The sequence below is a fragment of the Camelus dromedarius genome, chromosome 15 (assembly GCF_036321535.1).
Source record: "Camelus dromedarius isolate mCamDro1 chromosome 15, mCamDro1.pat, whole genome shotgun sequence".
In the NCBI taxonomy this organism is placed as follows: Eukaryota; Metazoa; Chordata; class Mammalia; order Artiodactyla; family Camelidae; genus Camelus; species Camelus dromedarius.
This window is the reverse complement of record NC_087450.1, coordinates 53,155,257-53,173,923: the sequence shown is the minus strand read 5'-3', so window position 1 is coordinate 53,173,923 and position 18,667 is coordinate 53,155,257. Positions and strand designations below refer to the sequence as shown.

General features: G+C 44.9%; 1 protein-coding gene across 1 annotated transcript in view; it reads right to left on the bottom strand.

Annotated features, from left to right (window-relative positions):
- Positions 1-5,167, bottom strand: part of CYRIA (CYFIP related Rac1 interactor A) — a 96,708-nt gene extending 91,541 nt beyond the window's left edge. Inside the window, exon 1 of the mRNA XM_031466606.2 lies at positions 5,114-5,167. The gene's annotated coding sequence lies outside the window, so the exon portion shown is untranslated. The remainder of the gene's footprint in view (positions 1-5,113) is intronic.
- Between the last annotated feature and the right edge of the window lie 13,500 nt (positions 5,168-18,667).

The window sequence follows — 18,667 nt, the reverse complement described above, 5'->3', positions numbered from 1 at the left end:
GGCACAGGGCAAGAACCTGCCCGGTACACATGAGTTAAGTGAATGAATGAATGAGCGCATATTTATGCTTGTTCCATCATAAAACTGCAGTTCAACCCTTTGGGGGCATTCCATTTCCCCAGTCTCATTTTAAAGATCTAATTATCTATGCCATATAGAATTTTTATTAGAAAATGAAGTCATTAAATAAGCAGACACCAGACTCAGGCCCTGAGATGATTGCAGATAGAAACAGATCCATCTGCAGAGCTAAGCTGGACCGGGTAAGCACACTGCTGGCAAAAAAAAGGCACAGTTTTTAGCTCTTGGATTCATTGGGTTCCCAAACCAGGGAAATAAGGCTTCGAAATTACCCAAGGAAGGCTGGGAGCGAGCAATTCTGTGATTGCTTTTCTACCTCCATCTGCTTAGACATGAGTTATACTGACCCACTGAGTCCCATCCACTCCTGCATTTGAAGAGCCACCAGCTCACATCTTCTGACCTTCTTGCTTCCGTCCCTATATTGCTGGGAGGCATCTGTCATGCTTTCCGTTCATACATTCAGTTATAAAACCAGTTCAATTTATTTCAGCAACAAACCAGGAACCCTTCCTTGTGCAAAGGAAGCCACTTTGAGCATCATCAAACATTTTCTTTTCACTCGGACACGCCAAACTCCTGTCCATCACTTCTAGGAATGAAGCCTTAGCCAACTTCAGAAAGCCTCGTTAATGCTGTGCTGAGAGCAAAAACCTAATAAAGTCTCTAAATATTTACTATGAGCCTGAGTTATAGCCTTGACCAGTTCCACATCCAGTAAAATCTGCTCACATTCCCCAAACACAATTATTTTAGGTCACTGACATGCCAGCCAAGGAAATGACGAGACTGTGTACTCTGGCACGAAGAGCAAGGAGGACTCGTTTTAAATTCTGGCCCTACCCCTTACTAGCTGCCGGCCTCTGTGCAAACGACCTGACCCTTCCCGGTTTCCTTAACTGTCAAAAGGGGACGGAAATACTAATGTCACAGAGTTGCAGTGACGATTGGAGAAAATGTCGGTACATATATATGGCAACTTAAAAAAAATAAAAGGAAGCTAAACATCCCCAGGATTAAAAAAAATTTGGAGCAGTCATTTTAAAGTGTTGTCAGACAGAGGAGCCAAGAATATACAACGGGGAAAGGATGGTCTCTTCAATAAATGGCGTTGGGAAAACAAGAGTCACATGCAAAAAAAATGAAACTGGATCACTCTCTTACACCATGCACAGAAGTAACTCAAAATGGATTAAAGACTTGAACATAAGACTTAAAATCATACAACTTCTAGAAGAAGACATAGGCGGTAATCTCCTGGATGTTGGTCTTGGCAATGATGTTTTGGGGATTTGACACCAAAAGTAGAAATAAACAAGTGAGACTGTATCAAATTAAAGTACATTCTCACAGATAGTAACATGTTTTTGAAACTCAGGGTGTTTGTTGGCATTTGAAATTTGTTCCCCTTTGAGGAAATCAAAGTGTTGGTGATTTGCAGTCTTGCTATGGTGGAGAGCACAGTTTATCTGCTGAGAGATAACTCAGCGATTAACCAGCAGTGTGCAGTGTGCGGAGCCTGAGGAAGGGCAGTTTTTAACTTTCTCAGATAATGGATAGATCTCAGAAGACCAGAATTAGTCCAATGGTTCTAAGAGGACCCAGAGGCCTGGTAACTGAGAACTCTTCTCTAATCAATATAACTAAATAACAGCACGTCTATTGTGAGGGAGGGACCATGCCAGGTCCTATAAATACAAGAGATCGTTTACTTCCTAGAAGGCAAGTCTCATTATTGCCATTTTACAGATGCAAGAACCGAGGCTCAGAGACGTTACATATTCTTTCAGGATCACACCTAGAACTCATGGCTGACTCCAAAATCCAGTGTCTTTCCAATCACCATGCTGCCCTATCCTTGAGAAAGGATTCTGAACAAGATGAAACAGGAGCCAGAGGCTACTATGAGTGGATGAGTCAAAACTCAGCAAGGAAGGCAGGACCGGCTCCCTGCCGTGTGCCCCTCTCCTGACCCTGCTCACCAGCGCTGAGCCAGGGGCTCAGCTCGGCAGCCTCACCCCGATGCTTCCCAGGTGGGCAGTGGTAGGACAACATTATTTCAGCCACAAAGCACATCCTGCCTGATTCAGCCCTAATGGGGGCCCCTAGTCAAATCCCCACCTCTGGATGCCACATCACCTCGCCTTTTCCTTTACCTCACCACCTCTCCGATGGCATTCTAGGGGCCTCTTTTCATGTCTGTCTTTACCACCAGACTACATCCTTTGAGAACTGGAATAGTGTTCTTTTTTTTTTTTAAAGCCCCTGTTCCCCAAACTGTATTTGGTACAGATTAGATGCTCAGTTAACACAAGGTACATAAATAAAGAAATGGATTGAGTCAGTACCAAGTCTGGAGATTTGACAGCTTAATTACTCCTGAATCAGTTCTCAATCTCTGGGCAGCGGTTTGGGGCTCTCTTGAATACCCAGACCTCCCAACAGGAGGAGGGCTCTATGTGCCCCTCAGACTTTCAACTTTGCAAAGCACCGTCTGTAAGCTACTCCGTTCCATCCTACAAAAACAAGCAAATGTGGCCCTTAGGGCAGATGCTATCAACCCCATTTTACAGACCGAAACTGAGGCCCATAGGAGTGAACTGACTTGCCAGGGCCAGCATCTGACAATGAGGCTGTTGACTCCCTGGTCTTTTCATGCAACCATAATGCTTTTCCAGCTTATCATTAACAGGCTGAGAGCAGAAGCAATGCAAAGGGAGGAAGGGGAGGGCGGGGAAAGAGAGTGTGAAGTGAAGGGAAAAATAAAAGGGAAGAGGGGGCAGCTTCTCTGGAGTGTCCCTGACAGATGACAGTCGGTGACCCAGGGCCCTGGAAGCTCTGAACTCCTCACCCAGGACTGGCTCGGCAAGGTCTCCTGGGCGCTCAGCGCCCCCAACCCCCTGCCTGCATCCAGGCCCTGAGAGTAAAAGCAAATTGAACGGCTTCTGGGTGCTGAGCAGAAACAGGAAGTCACAAGTGGCTCGACTCCCCTCCCAACTTGAGTCCCCAACAGCTGGGGGCAAGGGTGCATGAAGGACCTGGCAGGCAGCTCTCTGGCAGCTGGCCTCCGCGGGAGTCCAGTCGGGAAACTGGAGAACACTTCACAGAACATGCGAGTAGCGGGCTCTGCTGTCCTGGGAGCGGGACCCAGAAGCCCGCAGGGTAAACAGTCAGCGAGCTGGGCGTTTGCACACCTGCTCCATCATTTTTCCATTCATTCAACAAAAACTCAGTGCCAACCATATGCTAAAACCAGAGTGACCTCAGGGAAATAGCTCACTCTGAGCTTAGTTTTGTCGTCTGCAAAGTGGGGACAGCCCCGACCCTACAGGGTTGCAGTGAGATGAAAGGAAATAACATCGTGAGCTTCTCCATCACACTTGGGTCTATTATTAGCACTAAGGCCATGTGTTACCCACGGTGTGCCCAAGACTGTGATGCCACTGTCCCCCTCCCACAGCTGCGGGGCAGGAGGGAGTGTGGGCAGGTCAGCCCCCACATTTTTCCCCTATTTGCCCCTCATAGGAGCCCAAGGCCAGGAAGAGGTGCAGTTCCACAAGCCCCAGCCTGGGCCCAGCGCCCATGTTTATGACTGTTTATTTCAGAGCAAATAGAAAGGAGAAATTAGAGCCATAAAAGACAGGACAACAGACCAATAAAAACCAGCTCCCAGAAGAGTCAGAAGGAGGAAGAGAGGCAAAACTGTCACCATAGCAACACAAGACAGTCAGAAGCACGCAGGAAAAACAGCCCCTGCTCTGCCTCCTCTCTTCACAGCAAAGAGAGCCCTTGGACCCCCTTCGGAGAGCAATGAAGGCCAGCGAACGACTCATCCTAAAGCTCTGGCCCCCAGGCCCAGATGCCCAGCCCAACCTGGCTAGCAGCCACCCTGCTGGCCCAGCACAAGTCTCAGCCATTCGGGGTCCCAGCCCAGCTTTCTGTGCCCTGGGGACTCAGCGCTGTGCAGATGGCTCAGGCCCAACCAGAGTGATGGTGACTGGTGAAAAGGGGAAAAAGTTTCCAGCAGAGAAAGGAAGGAAGGCCAAAAGGCTGTGGGGCCAAGGCCCTGAATACCAGCTCCAGTACTCTGTCCTGGGCTCCCCTGGGAGCATGCTAGAAAACAAGGCCCTGGGATGAGAGGCCAGGCCCAGAAGGGTGGCCCCACCAGTGCTGCACCCTACACTCCCAACCCAGCCACTGGAGGAACTCTGGGGATCTGGGGGTGGGGTCGGCAAATAGCTGTGTAGGTCTTAAATGACAAAGCTGTCGGTCCTGGTCTCTGAGGACACTGGTCAGCAAGTAGGGCAGCTTGGAGGAGGACCCAGGGGCCGGCTGGTCCATTTTGACAGAGGCTTTCCATCCTTCAGCTGGCAGGCAAGACAGGTGTCTCCACCACATAGCCTGGCCTGGGACCAGCCCTTTCGGAAGTGGGTCAAATTGTTCCCAAAGCTCAGGATCCGTCAAGTCCCTTTCTTCAGACTGGGATTCTGAAGGCGGGGAGGGCGATGACAAGGGGGCCTGGGTCCAAGCCACAGCAGCTTGCTGGCTGGCTAAGCATATCTAGGCAGGTGGGAGCAGAAGGGTCCAGGTGTGCAGGCACGAGGGCGGGGTGGGGTGGTGGGGGTCACCCCTGCCTCTGGAGCTATAAAGAGTGGTGGGGAGCTCAGGCCTCTTGTGGTGGGAACGGGGAAGCAGAGACTTGGGGTCTCCTGGAGGAATGGCTTTGGGGCTGAAGATACCTGGCGCTGGGGGTGGGGGGAGGAGGCTGAGTGGTTGAGGGGCGAGGGAGGTGATCTGGAATACAATCAGGAGGCTGTCCTCGGGACAAGGGGCAATGGGGAGCCTAGCCGGCGGTCGCTGAAGAAGGGACTGGATCCTCGGCTCTTCCACTCGCCCACCCCCCGAAGGCTGCAGGGGCGTCGGGAGCCGGGGAAGGATGGCAGGGATGGCCCGGCGCCTCCCGAGCCCGCCTGCCCGCAGGCCGCCGGCCGCGCTCCCCGCCGCGCCCCCGTCGCGCCAGCGCCCCGCTTACCCCGAGTCGCCGCCGCCCTGTTCGGCCGCCCGTCCGCCGCTGCCCCAGCCGCCGCCGCTGTGGACGCCTCTCCCGCGGCCGCCGCAGCCAGCGAGTCGGCCCCGGAGCCCCGCCCCGGCCCGCCCCCAGCCCGGCCCGCCGCTGCCGCCCCGCCCCGGGCCCCGGGGAGCCCCGCCCCCGCCGTCACCCGCCCGGGTCCCCACGCCGGCGCCCAGACCCCTTCTGCGCCCGGGAGCTGGTGCTGGCCTCCGCACACGGTAACCCTGCCCTTCTCTTGGCCTTGGCCACTGCCTTTCCCTCCAAGGGGAAGCCTGGATCCGCCCCTCTGTTTCTTCACACAGAATTCCTCCATATCCACTATTCCCCTTAAAAAAAAAAAAAAAAAGAAAGAAAAAGAAGAAAAAAGAAGGGAAAAAGGCCCTTTGGTCAGTCGCTAGAGGCACACCCACCCTCAATTTAGTGCCTTTGCATTCAGCCAGATCACCCCAGCCTCTACCCCACTCCCAAATTACTTTGGATTCGGAACCCAGCCTTCCGCCCTGCGCTTACTATTAACGGATTCCCAGCCCAGGGGCCACGGTTATCTGATGGGACCACCGAAACAGTCTTTGCAAGTGCTTAGTCCGAAAAACGTAACTACCTTCAAGAGCAAGTCTGCAAAAACACTTTGAAAAATTCTATGATGCAAGGGAAAGTAGGGGATTACAGCGTCATTGTCATGATCATTGTTTTAAAACATCTGCCATGGAGGCTTTTTGCATTTGAGAGAGAGATTCAGGAAACCAGAGAGGGCTGCGCGGTGCCAAACAGGTTGTGAGTCAGAGCTCCTGTTGGGGGGGCCCTCCTTCAGGCCCAGGCTTCTAGGGCTTCCTTTCCTGGTCAGTCAGCTAGAGCATCATGAAACTGTATTAAACCCCGACAGTGGGCCTAGCCATGGCTGTATCAGTTGCTGCAGGAGGGTGTAGGTTGGGAGCATAATGTCCCAATCCTGGAGTGCAGGAAGCTTCAGGAGACCTTACCAAGTCCTTCCTCTTTCTGAGCCCCACGGTCCTCATGCAGGACCCGATGCCATCCTAGCCTCCTCCAGGCTGGGACCACCCATCAGTCTGAAGAGCTTCCACAAACTGCCCAGCATGGCTCCTGCTCTGGGTTTTGGCAAGAATTCAGACAGGGGTCAGGAGGGCGCAGTCTAGTTAGAATGAAATAGTCTTCCAATTGGTAGGGGTCCCTCGGCTCAGAATGAAGAAGGCTTGCCCTTTGCCATCCGTGTCAGTCGAGGTGCCTGAGTCTGGAACAAACCCTGCCATCAATCTTGGTAAAGAAGATCCACTTTATCTTTGGATGGCTCTATTAGAAAATCCTTCTTGCTACAGCCTCACGCATATACACACCAAAATTTCTGACTTATTCTGCCCACCTTGAACTTGGTCAGGCTCTGGGAAGGGTAAGGACAAATCACCCGCAGACGCCATTCACCCCACACAGCACTGTCATTTCAGACCACGGGAGGACTCCTTACTTTACACCTGTCTGTCTCTAATAACACAGCTTCAGTTGGTGAGAAGAGACTATTTGATGTACGAAATTTCACTTCCACACACTTAAAGACGGCTTCTGTTTCCATAATTGAGGGCTACCTGCATGGTACTGCCTATCCCACTGTGAAATAATAGGCCTTCTAATTATTAGTGTGGAATTTAATAATTGTTTCGTAAGACACAATAATCAGATGAAATGGTCTTTCAACTCCATCAGTAATACTAATAACAAGTTTAGAGATTATTATAACAAAGATTACAGTGAAATTAAACTGTCATTGAGGGTGCAAGTAGGTTGAGATCAAATTTCAGTGGTTTTCATTCACAATATACATTTCCTAAAATGAACTTTAACATCTTAGTTCAATTAAATCTAAATGGAACTGTTCTAATTTCAAGGATATCCTGGCTGTGTGTGTGTGTGTGTGTGTGTGGTTTTTTTTTTTTTTTTTTTTGAGAGATGTCTTGAGCTTTGACAAAGTGCCAGGCACTGTGCTGAATGATGGAATCAGGACACGTGTCCCTGACCTGAGAAGTAGACAGGCTGGTTGCCGGCCCAGTTTATGACAAAGTGGAACAGGACACAAAAGAGGGGTGGGGGGACCCAAGACAAGAAGGAGTTTATTATGATTGGGGAAAACAGGAGCAGATTCCTTTAACCTGAACCCTGAGGGATGAATTAGACTTCATTAGGCAGGACATGGGGTCAAGGACATTCCAGAAGCAGAGACAAAGGAGAGGCCCTGGTGGGAAGGAGTCCGGTGTGATCAGTGTGTGACGGTCTTGACAAAGTGAGGCTGAGGATGGAGACCAGGAACACCAGCCTGAGAAGGCTGCGCTGGATCCTGGGAGCTCCCGGGGACTGGGTTTGACTGGAGCCTCAAATAAGAGATTGATGGCCCAAGGATGCCTGGGGACTGGGGGTGGTAAAAGTAAAGGAAGCAGTAGTGAAAATGATCAGAGGGAAACACATCATCACCCAGGGACTGTATGCTGCCAGCAAAGGACCAGGTTCTGCTCCCTCACATTTGAAAACACATTCTCTGAAGCATCTCCAGTGCTGAGAACAATACTTGGCACAAACCTATCCACAATAATATTTATTGAATGAGCAATGGAGTCGTGAATGATGGGCGTCCCCAAGCAACAAGGGCTGTTCCCCTCCAGGGCTTCTCTCCCTCCAGCTGAGATCCATTCTAGGACAGGTGGAACATTCCTTCCAAATCCCTCCACAAGTCAGATTTCCCTTTCTCAGCAGAGCTCCTCTGGTTCCTTTGAAAGATCGTTTCTACTTCTGAACCTTTGTTCGTGTTTATACATACATCCACACCTAGGATGACTTCCTCCCCCATCTCCAGCTGTCCAAGACCACTCGTTTCAATGCCAGTGATGCCTTCAGGACGAGGATGGACTGTGCGCTCGCACTTCTGTCCTCTGAATTCCTATAAAATTGACAATCTGAGCCCCTTATTCCTCTGACTCATCGCATGTGCCAGTTTCTTGAGAACAAGGACCTTATCTGAGCCATAGCTTAAAACCCCCACTTGATCTGGAGTCAAAGCTGAGCATAAATTCTGATGCTGCCACTCACTAGCTGTGTGAACCTAGGAAACATAAGCCTTTGGAGTTTTAGTTTTCTCGTCTCTAAAATGGAAGAAATAATACTTATTTTAGAAGGCTGACATGAGGGCTGATGTCAACTCTTTGAAGCTGTGAAAGAAAGAACAGTGTGTGTGTGTGTGTGTGTGTGTGTTGCACGCGCGTGTTGCCTCCTAGGGCCTTGAATGATGCCGGGTGTATAAAAAGTGCTCATTGCAGACTTGGTGGTTAGTGGGTTGATTTATCAGTGAGGGCTTGGAGTGGAGGCTGAATCCCTACACGGCTCACTGCCTGTTAGGCCACGGGAAGGAGTCTTTACATTGTCCTCCCAGTTCACTTAGCTCCCCAGGAATTACACAGTGCTTTCCCTTTGGCATGACCAGAATGGCTTCCAAAGGTGGTATATTTTCTTGCCAATTACAGGCCAGGGTTCCTTTATGTAACTAGGGGTTTCTACGGAAACATGGCTCAGGCTTCAGAGGGAGCATAATAGATTTGATTATGAATATTGAGCCAATTTTCACGGCTGACATACTGCACACTTCCTTGTTGCAAAAGTTACAGCCCAAATTATGTAGAAGAACTTGGTAATGGCTGGAAACCCTTGCCTGTGGCTGAATGGGAGCCTATGGCTTAAGAAAGCTGAATTAATCACTTTTTAAATCACTGTGCATGTCAAGCTCTTTCAGACCTTCCCCGTCTTTGCACGTGGTTCTCCTCTGCCTAAAATGATCTTCCATCCTGGTGCACTTCATTGAGTTTCTACTCATTTTTAAAATTCTGGTTCAAAAGTAACCACTCTAAAATGCCTCCTTCAGCTCTCCAAGACCAAGTCAAATGTTTTATTTTTTTCTTGTGTGCTTTTTATAGTATTGCATTCATACCTTTATCATTTCACTCTCAAGGGTATGTGGATCTGATCAATTTATATAGAGTTGATTTTTGTTACTCCTAGCAACTATGTTCTATGAAGTCACCACAAACTCTGAGCTAGCAAATACTGAACCATTGCCCCTAGGGGAAATTCAGGATTAGAGTTCTGTGAGCTTCTGGTCATCACATTTTCATCAATTCATCAATCTTCCATGTGTGTTTCTGCTTCAGAACACCTTATTTAATGTGTATTGTTGATTCATTAACATTGAACTCACAGTCAACAGCGCTGTAACTTATGCTAGAAGGAAGCCTGCCTAACATGTTTTGTCCATAAGCCACAGCACCACCTTCTCCCTCTTGGCCACAGTAGACAACACTTCAGCACTGTGCCTGGGGGCCGCTTTTGACGGTGAAATCACCAACAAAAAGCACAAAAATATGAAAAGCATGGCACTACATTGACCACAAAAAGGGCACTTGTTTCCAGTATGACAGCAGAAATAAGAAGGCAGAACTTTGCCTCATTAGACCTCAGCTAGGGACGTGCTGGTTGGTAACAAGTTTCTGCTGCTGGGTGCATGTTGACAAACGACACAAAAGCACCTGGAGTAGTAATTTTGAGGCTACAAATAAATTTTGGCAAGTAGGCAAATTCACCAATACAGAATCTACAAATAATGTAGGCTGTGGGTTCCTCCCCACTAGACTATGAACTCTGCATCCGGGAGCTCCGTCTTATTGGTCGTAGTGTCCGCACCTCAAAGAGCCCCTGATACATAAAACTATTGATGCTCAATAAATGCCAGTTGACTTAGTGAAGCATTCAATGCAGTCTTGCATTTCTTTAGAGATTTTCCCAATCATTTAGAAACTTATATTAATAAAGCATCAAAATGGCTCAGGTCTTCTCCCATATGAATGTCAAGGACCTGATCAGGTTCCTGTGAGTCACTTGAAAAAGTTCTGCTTTTGAATGCAAGGAACATTCTTTTTTTTTTTGCCTACCACATCTTTTTATTCCTGTCACAAAATTATACATTTTATTTATTCTTAAGACGTCTCATATAATCCCTTGGGATGTCAAAAGTCTGGGTGAGGTTGAGGTATCTTGAAAATTTTAGTTTTGAACTTGTAAAGAAGAATTGTGAATGAAGTAGATCCCTCATGTGTGGCAAGTCTGGATAATATGGATATTGGCTTCCAAGATGGGTAAAAGATTATAAACACCATCCACCCATCTCCCCTCAAAGAGAAGAGGCGGACAATAATTTTCCAGATTCTGGAAAAATAGAGTCAAATGATGGTCAAGAATGGAGAAAAATTACATAGTCCAGAAACTGAAAGTGATGAAGTTCACTGGGTAGTAGGGAAGGAAAGGGGACACCTGGCAGCAGAGAAGAGACAGGGGCCCTGCAGGAGTTTTTCAGTGAGGTCAGGTTTAAATCTGGGCTCCTCTCCTCCACTTACGGCAGCATGGCTTTGAGCAGGACTTCCTTCTTCCTTGTTTCTCATATACATAAAATGGGGGAAATAGGGGAAATAGGAGTTACTATAAAGGATTATTTATGTAACTGATATTTATTGAGTGCCTACTGTGTGCCAGATGGAATGAGACAATGAATGTGCAGATAGCGAATGTGTACCTAGCACAGTGCCTGATGTAACCCAGCTAGCAAACTTAAAAAGTGATCTTAATTATTTGCAGAAATTCATTCCTGCTTTCATCCTCTCTCTCTTCCCTCTCTTTCTTTCCCTGATTTGCAAGAATGTGTGACTTCCATTCTCTTCGAACTCCAAACCCTCTGATACTTTTTCGTAGGTCAGTTGATCTCAGTCTGTGGCTGACCAGGTAAATCCGGAAGTTGCTGATTGCATCAACTTCTGGCACCTTTGACCAAATGAATCAGCCCTTCTAGGAGACTCAGCCTCACCACCCACAAAGCTCACACCATCTCCAAAATCACCATCAACAAAGCAATGACACATGTAAGAGGGCCTTTGAGCAAAGGCTGAGAGCACTTTATAGGCACAGCCAACTAATGTCTGCAGCATCACCAACAAGTAAGTAGGGGTCACTTCTGACTATACCCATTTAATAGCCAGGGAAATTAAGGCTTGCTGTAACTTGTTCAAATCATCAACTGAGTCTCAGCCACAGCCATGAAAATAAAACGCAGGTGTCATGGTTCATGGTTTAGGATTAAGCTTTGAATTCCTTGGACAACCAGATCTTCCTCTTCTTCACAGTTTCTTTGGAGGAAATTTATCAGTGAACAAGCAGGCAGGTTGATTCAGACACAGGCCAGGATTCTCTCTCTTGCCCTCAGAGACTGTGTCCAATGTAAGGAGCTGAAAACACAGCTGGGTACTAGGATGATGTTAAATTTCCTACCAAACAGAATGGCTAACTCTACAGAGCTTCCTTACAAGCCCTGCTAGCAATATATGAATGTTTTTGTTTAAATGCATGTAACTGTTATGTGTGACAATTACATAAATGGCTGTTTTAATGGTTTTCTTCCTACTGTGTTTGCCTTTGGACTCTTTAATCACTTGAGAAACGTCTTAGAATAGTGATGCTAGCAGGAACATTGATATATTTAGAACTCGTATTTATCTTCCTTTTTTTTTTTTATCCTCCCTTGAACCACTGCCCAGATCAACCCCTTCCTTATCAGCTCTCGCCTGGGTTATTTTGACAGCATTCTGATTGGTCCCCTGCCTTCACATTCAGCTCATCCAACCCACTGTCCATCCTGGAGCTCCAGTGACCTTTCTAAGAGACTTATATGGTCACGGCAGTCCCCTTATTCAAACCCCTCAGGGGCGCCCCAGGACAAAGCCTTCCATTCTTTGGAGGACTCATACAGTCACTAATCATCTGTCCTTTTTTGTTCTTTCTGCTGCATTCTTTTCTACTCTTAACTCAATTATATCATTCCTCTATTCCTTTGTTCCTGCTATGTCCTCTTCCTGGAATGCCCCACTCTCCCTTGTCAAATGGATGAACTCCAAGTTATTCTTCCGGCGGGGGAGAAATATCACCTTGTAGTGAAGTACTTTCCAAACTCTGATCCTCAGAATACGCAGGCCCAGTAGTCACGTGCTTTATCTCACAGCATTTTAATTCTGCCCATCACTTCCTGAGCTCCTGGAATTTATGAATGTTATAGATATTATATATGTCATACATCTCATATAAACGTATAGGTACATGTATGTATATATATTTTATATATATAATAAAATATCTGTGTTCCCAGTGCTTGAAATGTAATGTACACTTAATGCTAAATGTTTATTGAGTTGATCTGAGTTAAACTGAATCCCTCAAAATCCAGGGATTAGAAAAATTGCCCTTTCAAGCTATTTCTGGAAAAGTAGAATTTAAAAGTGTCATCAATCCTGGAAGAACATTATAGGATCCTTTTAATAGAAAATCAATTTCAAGGTGATTTTTTTGTGTATGAATAAAACAAAACTCCTACCGTGTGCTTCTCTAGCTGTGTGATTTTAAAATAAAATCCACATTAGTGATTATTAATCAAATCCAACAAATTGTTCTCAGCTTCTGATGTTAAAACACTTCCTTTTGTCATGTGCCAACACCTTACATTTTCTTTGTTTTAATTATACTAAGCGTCTTTTTGTTCTTCCCAGGACACTTGCCTGGGAGGCTGGGGCAAGCTGTAAATAATAGTCATCACCATTATGAGGCTTATTATTTGCAGATTCTATTTTTAGAGCTGAGGACTAACTCACAAGCATATCAACTATGACCCCAATAGAGATGCAGTGATTTCTTGGGGAGAGTCTTGGGCTCTTGAATATTTCACCTGCCTCATTAGTGTCACTCATGTGGTGTGACTGCTCAGATGGCAGCTGCTTCGTCTGAGAAACTCCATCAAACTGTTTCCCATCTGTTAATGGGAGAGGAAGTGGAAGATTTTTTAAAATACGGTGATTTTTCTGTTGTTACACATAAATGCAAATGCAGTTGGGTTTCCGACTTCCACATTTCACCTCTACCCAGCCTTTCACGAATTTATTACTCATTTGTTTGTTTTTAGAAATAAAAGGAACATTACCTTTCATAACATATGTTTAGCCATTTCAGGGTCTGTGAAGGATCTCAGAGCAGAAGGGGCCTTTGAGAAACTGAGGCCCAGGAAGGAAAGATGATTTGGAAGTAAATGGAAGAGGCGGGATTTGAAACATGGTGTGCTGGTTCCAGGCTGGTTTCTCTCTCTGGTACCGAAATTCTGACTTGAGCACTAACGTGTCATCTTGTTGTATATCTTTATGTAGATTTTCCAATTTTCTCCATAGCTTCTCATAAATCCCTGAACTACTCTATTGGCCTGCATTGGGGCTTCACCCAAGAGGGACAAGTCTATCTAGAGAAAGGTCCAGGCTGATTCTAGAGACAAGAATCTGAAACTGCTATTGTCAACAGACAGAGAGATCTGATGGGAAGAGCGTGTCCTAAATCCTGGATGCTAGAAACAGTTCTGCTTTATTTGCTGTCTGATTTGGGGGCAGGTGAGTAAACTCCTCTTGTTTCAGTGTTTTTATTTGTTCACATGGGTAATAAAGCCTGCCCTGCCTACCCAAGAGGAATTTTGGGAGAATCAAATGAAATGACAGATGTGAAAAGACTGTGTGAAAAAGCTAACTGAAACATCATTATTTCATGCAGCAGCAGAACCCCAGCAGAATATTTCGCTTCTGTTCATTGCCAAAGTGGCACCCGTGGTTATTCGATGCTAATTTTCTGCGGATGGTCAGGTTTTCTTTGTCCTTTATTTTTCTCCTTCCAAACACCACTGAAGTTTGGAATAAATTTGGTCTTTCTACAATTTCAGGATTTACTTAGCACTTACTGTATGTCAGACACTCTGATAGGTGCTAGAGATACCAGCAAGGATGCTGTTGTGAACTCACTGTCCAGGTGGGAAGTTAAACATGAAAATACCTAAGAAATTGCCTTGTGAGTATGAGAAGTCTGCTAAGGAACCTAAGGACAGGCATTTAACATAGTCTGTGAGGGGGGCTTCCAGGAAAAATTGTTTTTTGTTCCTGAGTAGGACTGACTCAGGGGAAGAAAAGGGAAAGTCAGAAATCACGAATACATCAGGATGTGGATTTACTTAGGATATTGTGAATACTTCGGGTTGACAGCAGATTTGGGAATGAGATGGTAGATTTATTTATTTATTTATTTATTTTTATCAATTTATTTTTTGTGGGGAGAGGTAATTAGGTCTATCTATTTTACTTTTTTTTAGAGGAGGTACCGGGGATTGAACTCAGGACCTCATGCAAGCTAACTAAGCATGTGCTCTACCACTTGAGCTATACCCTCCTGCCGAGATAGTAGATTTAGATGGCGGCCATTATGGGGATTCTCTGGTCTTCTAAGGAGCTTATCCTAGCTTTTGAAAGTGAACAGGAATTTTTCATTAAAGTTTGATTTCAGCATGCATCCGTTTCCTCTTTGCTATCTTTTGTCCTGATCCGAGCACTGACGGTTTAATTCACACTAAAAAGTAATGATTGAGAAGTGCTTATCCCATTCTAGGGAACACGGATACAAAGGATAATATGACAAGCATTCATGTTCCCATCACCTAGGATAGTAACATTGTGTTATTAGTGCTTCGTTTTTTTCTATTCAATAGTAGGATATCAATGATCAACTGGAAACTCTTATGCTCCCATGGGTAGTAGAAGCTTTTCCTGCTGAATCACTTCTGGTTCTTCTCTCCTCTGGCCACTGGGAGGACGACACTTCTCTGCCCCTTTTACAGCATCATCTCACCAGTTCTGGCCAATGGTTTGTGGGCAGGTGTCCCTTCCGGGTTGGAACACTTAATTACCAATGTGAGCCCTTTATTGTTTCTCATTTTCTTCTTTTTGGGGAGGGTATTATGTTTCCATTTTTTCTAGGTTTTTAAATAGAAAACTCGACTCATTTTTATTTCTGAATGAATGGATTTAACAAACAAATTATCTTCTAATTGCTGTTTATTTATATCCCATCAATTGTGATACATAATCTAAACATTATACAGTGTAGCTCTTCCTTTGTTATTAGGTAGTAAATATTTATAACTTTCACCTGGCCTTCTCTTAAAAGCAGTGGGAGTGTGTTTTTCAGTTTTGAAGAATTTTCATTTTGCAACGTTTCTATCAACATTATCTTCAAGCTTACCAATTCTTTCTTCAGCCATGTCCAGTCTACTGATGAATCCATTAAATGCCTTCTTCATTTCTGTTACAGTCTTTTTAATTTCTAGTATTTTTTATTCTTTCTTAAGAGCTTCCCATCTATTCTTGCATGTTGTCTAGCTTTTCCACTAGAATGTTTAGCATATTAAATTTTAATTTCCTTGTCTGATAATTACAAAATCTCTCATATCTGAGTCTGGCTCTAACACTTGCCTTGTCTCTTCAACACTATTTGTTTGTTTTGTGTGTGTATGTGTGTGTTTTATTTGTATCTCATTTTTTGGCATTTCTTGTAAAATTTATTTTTGAAAGCTACACAATACATTAGGTAAACAGAACTGAGATGTGGGATTTTATATTTATCTGGCTAGGTGTTAGGCTCTGGTAATTTTTCCTGTAGCTTTGGTGTTAGAGGCTAAAATTTCTTCTAGTGTCCTTGTTTTGTGTCTCCTGTTACCTTTGAGTTTCCTTAGAGACTCCTTCTTAAATAAGGTCTAAGTCAGTTCTTTTGGCTATAATCTCTGGCTCTTATACGAGAACCTTGGTGATGGTGTGGTAAGATGCTGGGAAAGGGGAAACACTCTATAATCCCATAATTACATCTCACTCCTGTAAGTGAAGGGGCCCCTCTAAGGCTAGGTCCCTAGGAGTTTCTCTCAAGCAATACCTCACTTAGCCTCCAGTAGTTAGTCAATTGCTAGCTAAGTGTCCCTACGGGGTTCACATGCAACTTCTGCCTTCTGCTTCTAGTAAGCTGTGAGTCTCTGCGTCTGCCTGTCTCTCCAGTGTTCAGGCCCCATAACTTCAGTTCTCTAATAGATCTATGACAGGTTGCTGATTATCAGTTTGTTCAACTTTTTTGTTGTTGTTGTGCAGATGGGAGTGAAGCTTTTAAATTCTTTTCATGTTGAACTGGAAATTGGAACTCTCCAGCTTTGAAATTAAAAAAAAAGAATACACACACACGCACACACACACATATACTGTTTTTTAAAAATATATATAGTTTATTTTAGTTTTACTTGCATTTTCATAAAAGAACACATTTTCATTTGTGTCTTAATACATAGTTATTTTTAGAAACAGTTCTTGTGTACTTGGAAAGAATGCATAGTGTCCATGTTTGGGGTGTTACGAGTTTTTCATTGACTTATATTCCTAGAATTTATTTTTCTTTTCTCATACGAACTTTTCCTTACAGTGTGATTTCTATTTGCTTCTCTATCTCTGCAAGCATTTAAAACACTTAAATGCTTAAAAATTGTCCCGTTATCTCCAGGATTATTTGTTGTTCCTCTTGCCTCTTCTTCCTGGTCATTCATCTTTTCATATGGTTTGTGACTTTGGCTATGATCTTGTTGTCAGTGAGGATATTTTTCCATGGGACACACGTGTGACTTGCTTTAGGTGACAGTTTCTCATTTGCATTTGCTGGGACCTTATGGATTTAAGTGTACTGGACTAATGTTCGTGTTAACTTGTTTCTTTTGGGTCCTGGACTACTAAGGTGGCTTAAGCTCGGACCCCTTACTGTGTTCCGATTATTCGCATGTGTGTCTATTTCATCCCCTGGCCTAGTGGATAGGAAGATTTATTACAGCATCCTTGGATTGCAGGCAGTGATTTTCTTACAAATGGCATAGTGCTAGCGGCTGCAGAATCAATTCAGGGCACTCAGTCCCAGCTGCCCACCCACACGGGGTTGCTGGCTGGATTTCCCTCTCTGGGTGGGCATTAGTCCCTAGTCCCAGCTGTTAAAGCCTGTAGCAGGTTACAATTTCCCTATGACACTTTTCCGTTTTCACTGTCACTTACCAATTTTAAGATTCCTCTCTTAATTTTTTTTTTCAATTTGGAATTTTTCTTTCTTGATCTCAAGGTAGGCTGTGAATTTACAATTGCTAGCTAATGTGTTTTGTTTCTCCATTTAAATCCAACATTTCTGTCTTGTTTTGAGTAAGGGCAGTAGACACTCCACTGCAGCCCGGCTTGCCTTACTTTCTAGAGGATGAGACATGCATATTCTGAAAGGGACACACAAAACCTGCAAGCAGATCCTTAAGGAAGGCTCTCCCGTGGGTGACCAGAGAGCCTATTGGTGCACTGGGAACACTGGTCCAAAGCTGGCTTATTCTTGACTCTCAAATCATGCCGCCAATTTAGTCAAGAGTCAGCCCTGCCTGGTGACACACCTAAGGCTTCCACTACCGCTTTCTTTTGGCTTCTGAAGTCACTGAAGTCTATGCCTGACTCTGCAGGACCCATCCAGCTAATGCCCGCTAGGATTCCAAGGAGTCACTGTCGCCTCAATGTGTGCCCAGCCCCCCGTGAAGCCCTCTGTCCAGGCCTCCGGGAAGAGGCGATGCCTCCACTTTGAGCTGCAGCCACATTTATTGCCCCAGATGTTCATGCCTTTAGAACAAATGTCCTCTTTTTCTCAATCTGGGTCAGTCCCTAGGCTTAATAACGGTAGCTAGAATATGTGAGTGAAGCTAAAGATACCTGAAAATAAACAAAAAGACTTTTTCTGTTCCCAAATTCATAAATGTGAAAAAAAAAGTTATCACTCTAGCGTGATGCCTTCAGGATTTTAAGGAAACATATCCTTTAGTCCACATTTTAAAAATTTGTTCCAAACCTCATACCCTGAGGTTACCAAGTAAGGAAAATAATACTCTGTGAGTTCATTAGTCTCTAATATGATTTTTCTCCTCATTTTATTTCTCAGTAAGGATTCTCCAAGTGATGTATTTCAGAGGCTGAGGAGAAATTATGATTGGTTTCTTCATGGTTATTATCAACCATAAGAGAAAAATTCAGCGAGTTGGCAATTTTCAAAGAAGTGGAGAGATTGCTTTGTTAATATCTATTCAGTTTGTTTTCTATTTGAGGAACTGAAAATTTGAGTGTGGCTGCAGTGGACTGACTGGAGAAAGCTTATACTGCAATACAGCGGTATTCCCCATCTGCAGAACTGCTTTGAAGTTGGTGATAGTGAACGTGGGAATGTGAGTAAGATCTCCAGCCTTGTCCTCTAGAATTGCATAATTATCCTAAAAATCACTATTGTCATCAAAAGAGCACTTATTAAATGAGCATCTGTGCAGGATTCTTTGCAACGGGAGAAAATATACAAAGGCCCAATCAGAGACGATGAATGAACTTGTTGATGGTGTTAAAGAGAGACGATCAGGTTACTCAGAGGACACACAGATACCTGAACTTACATAAAGAACTGGTATACTGAAATTCTCTGTGGGCCCAGGGGATGTGTTGGAAAAAGTACTGGCATGAGAGTCCGGAGAGCTGG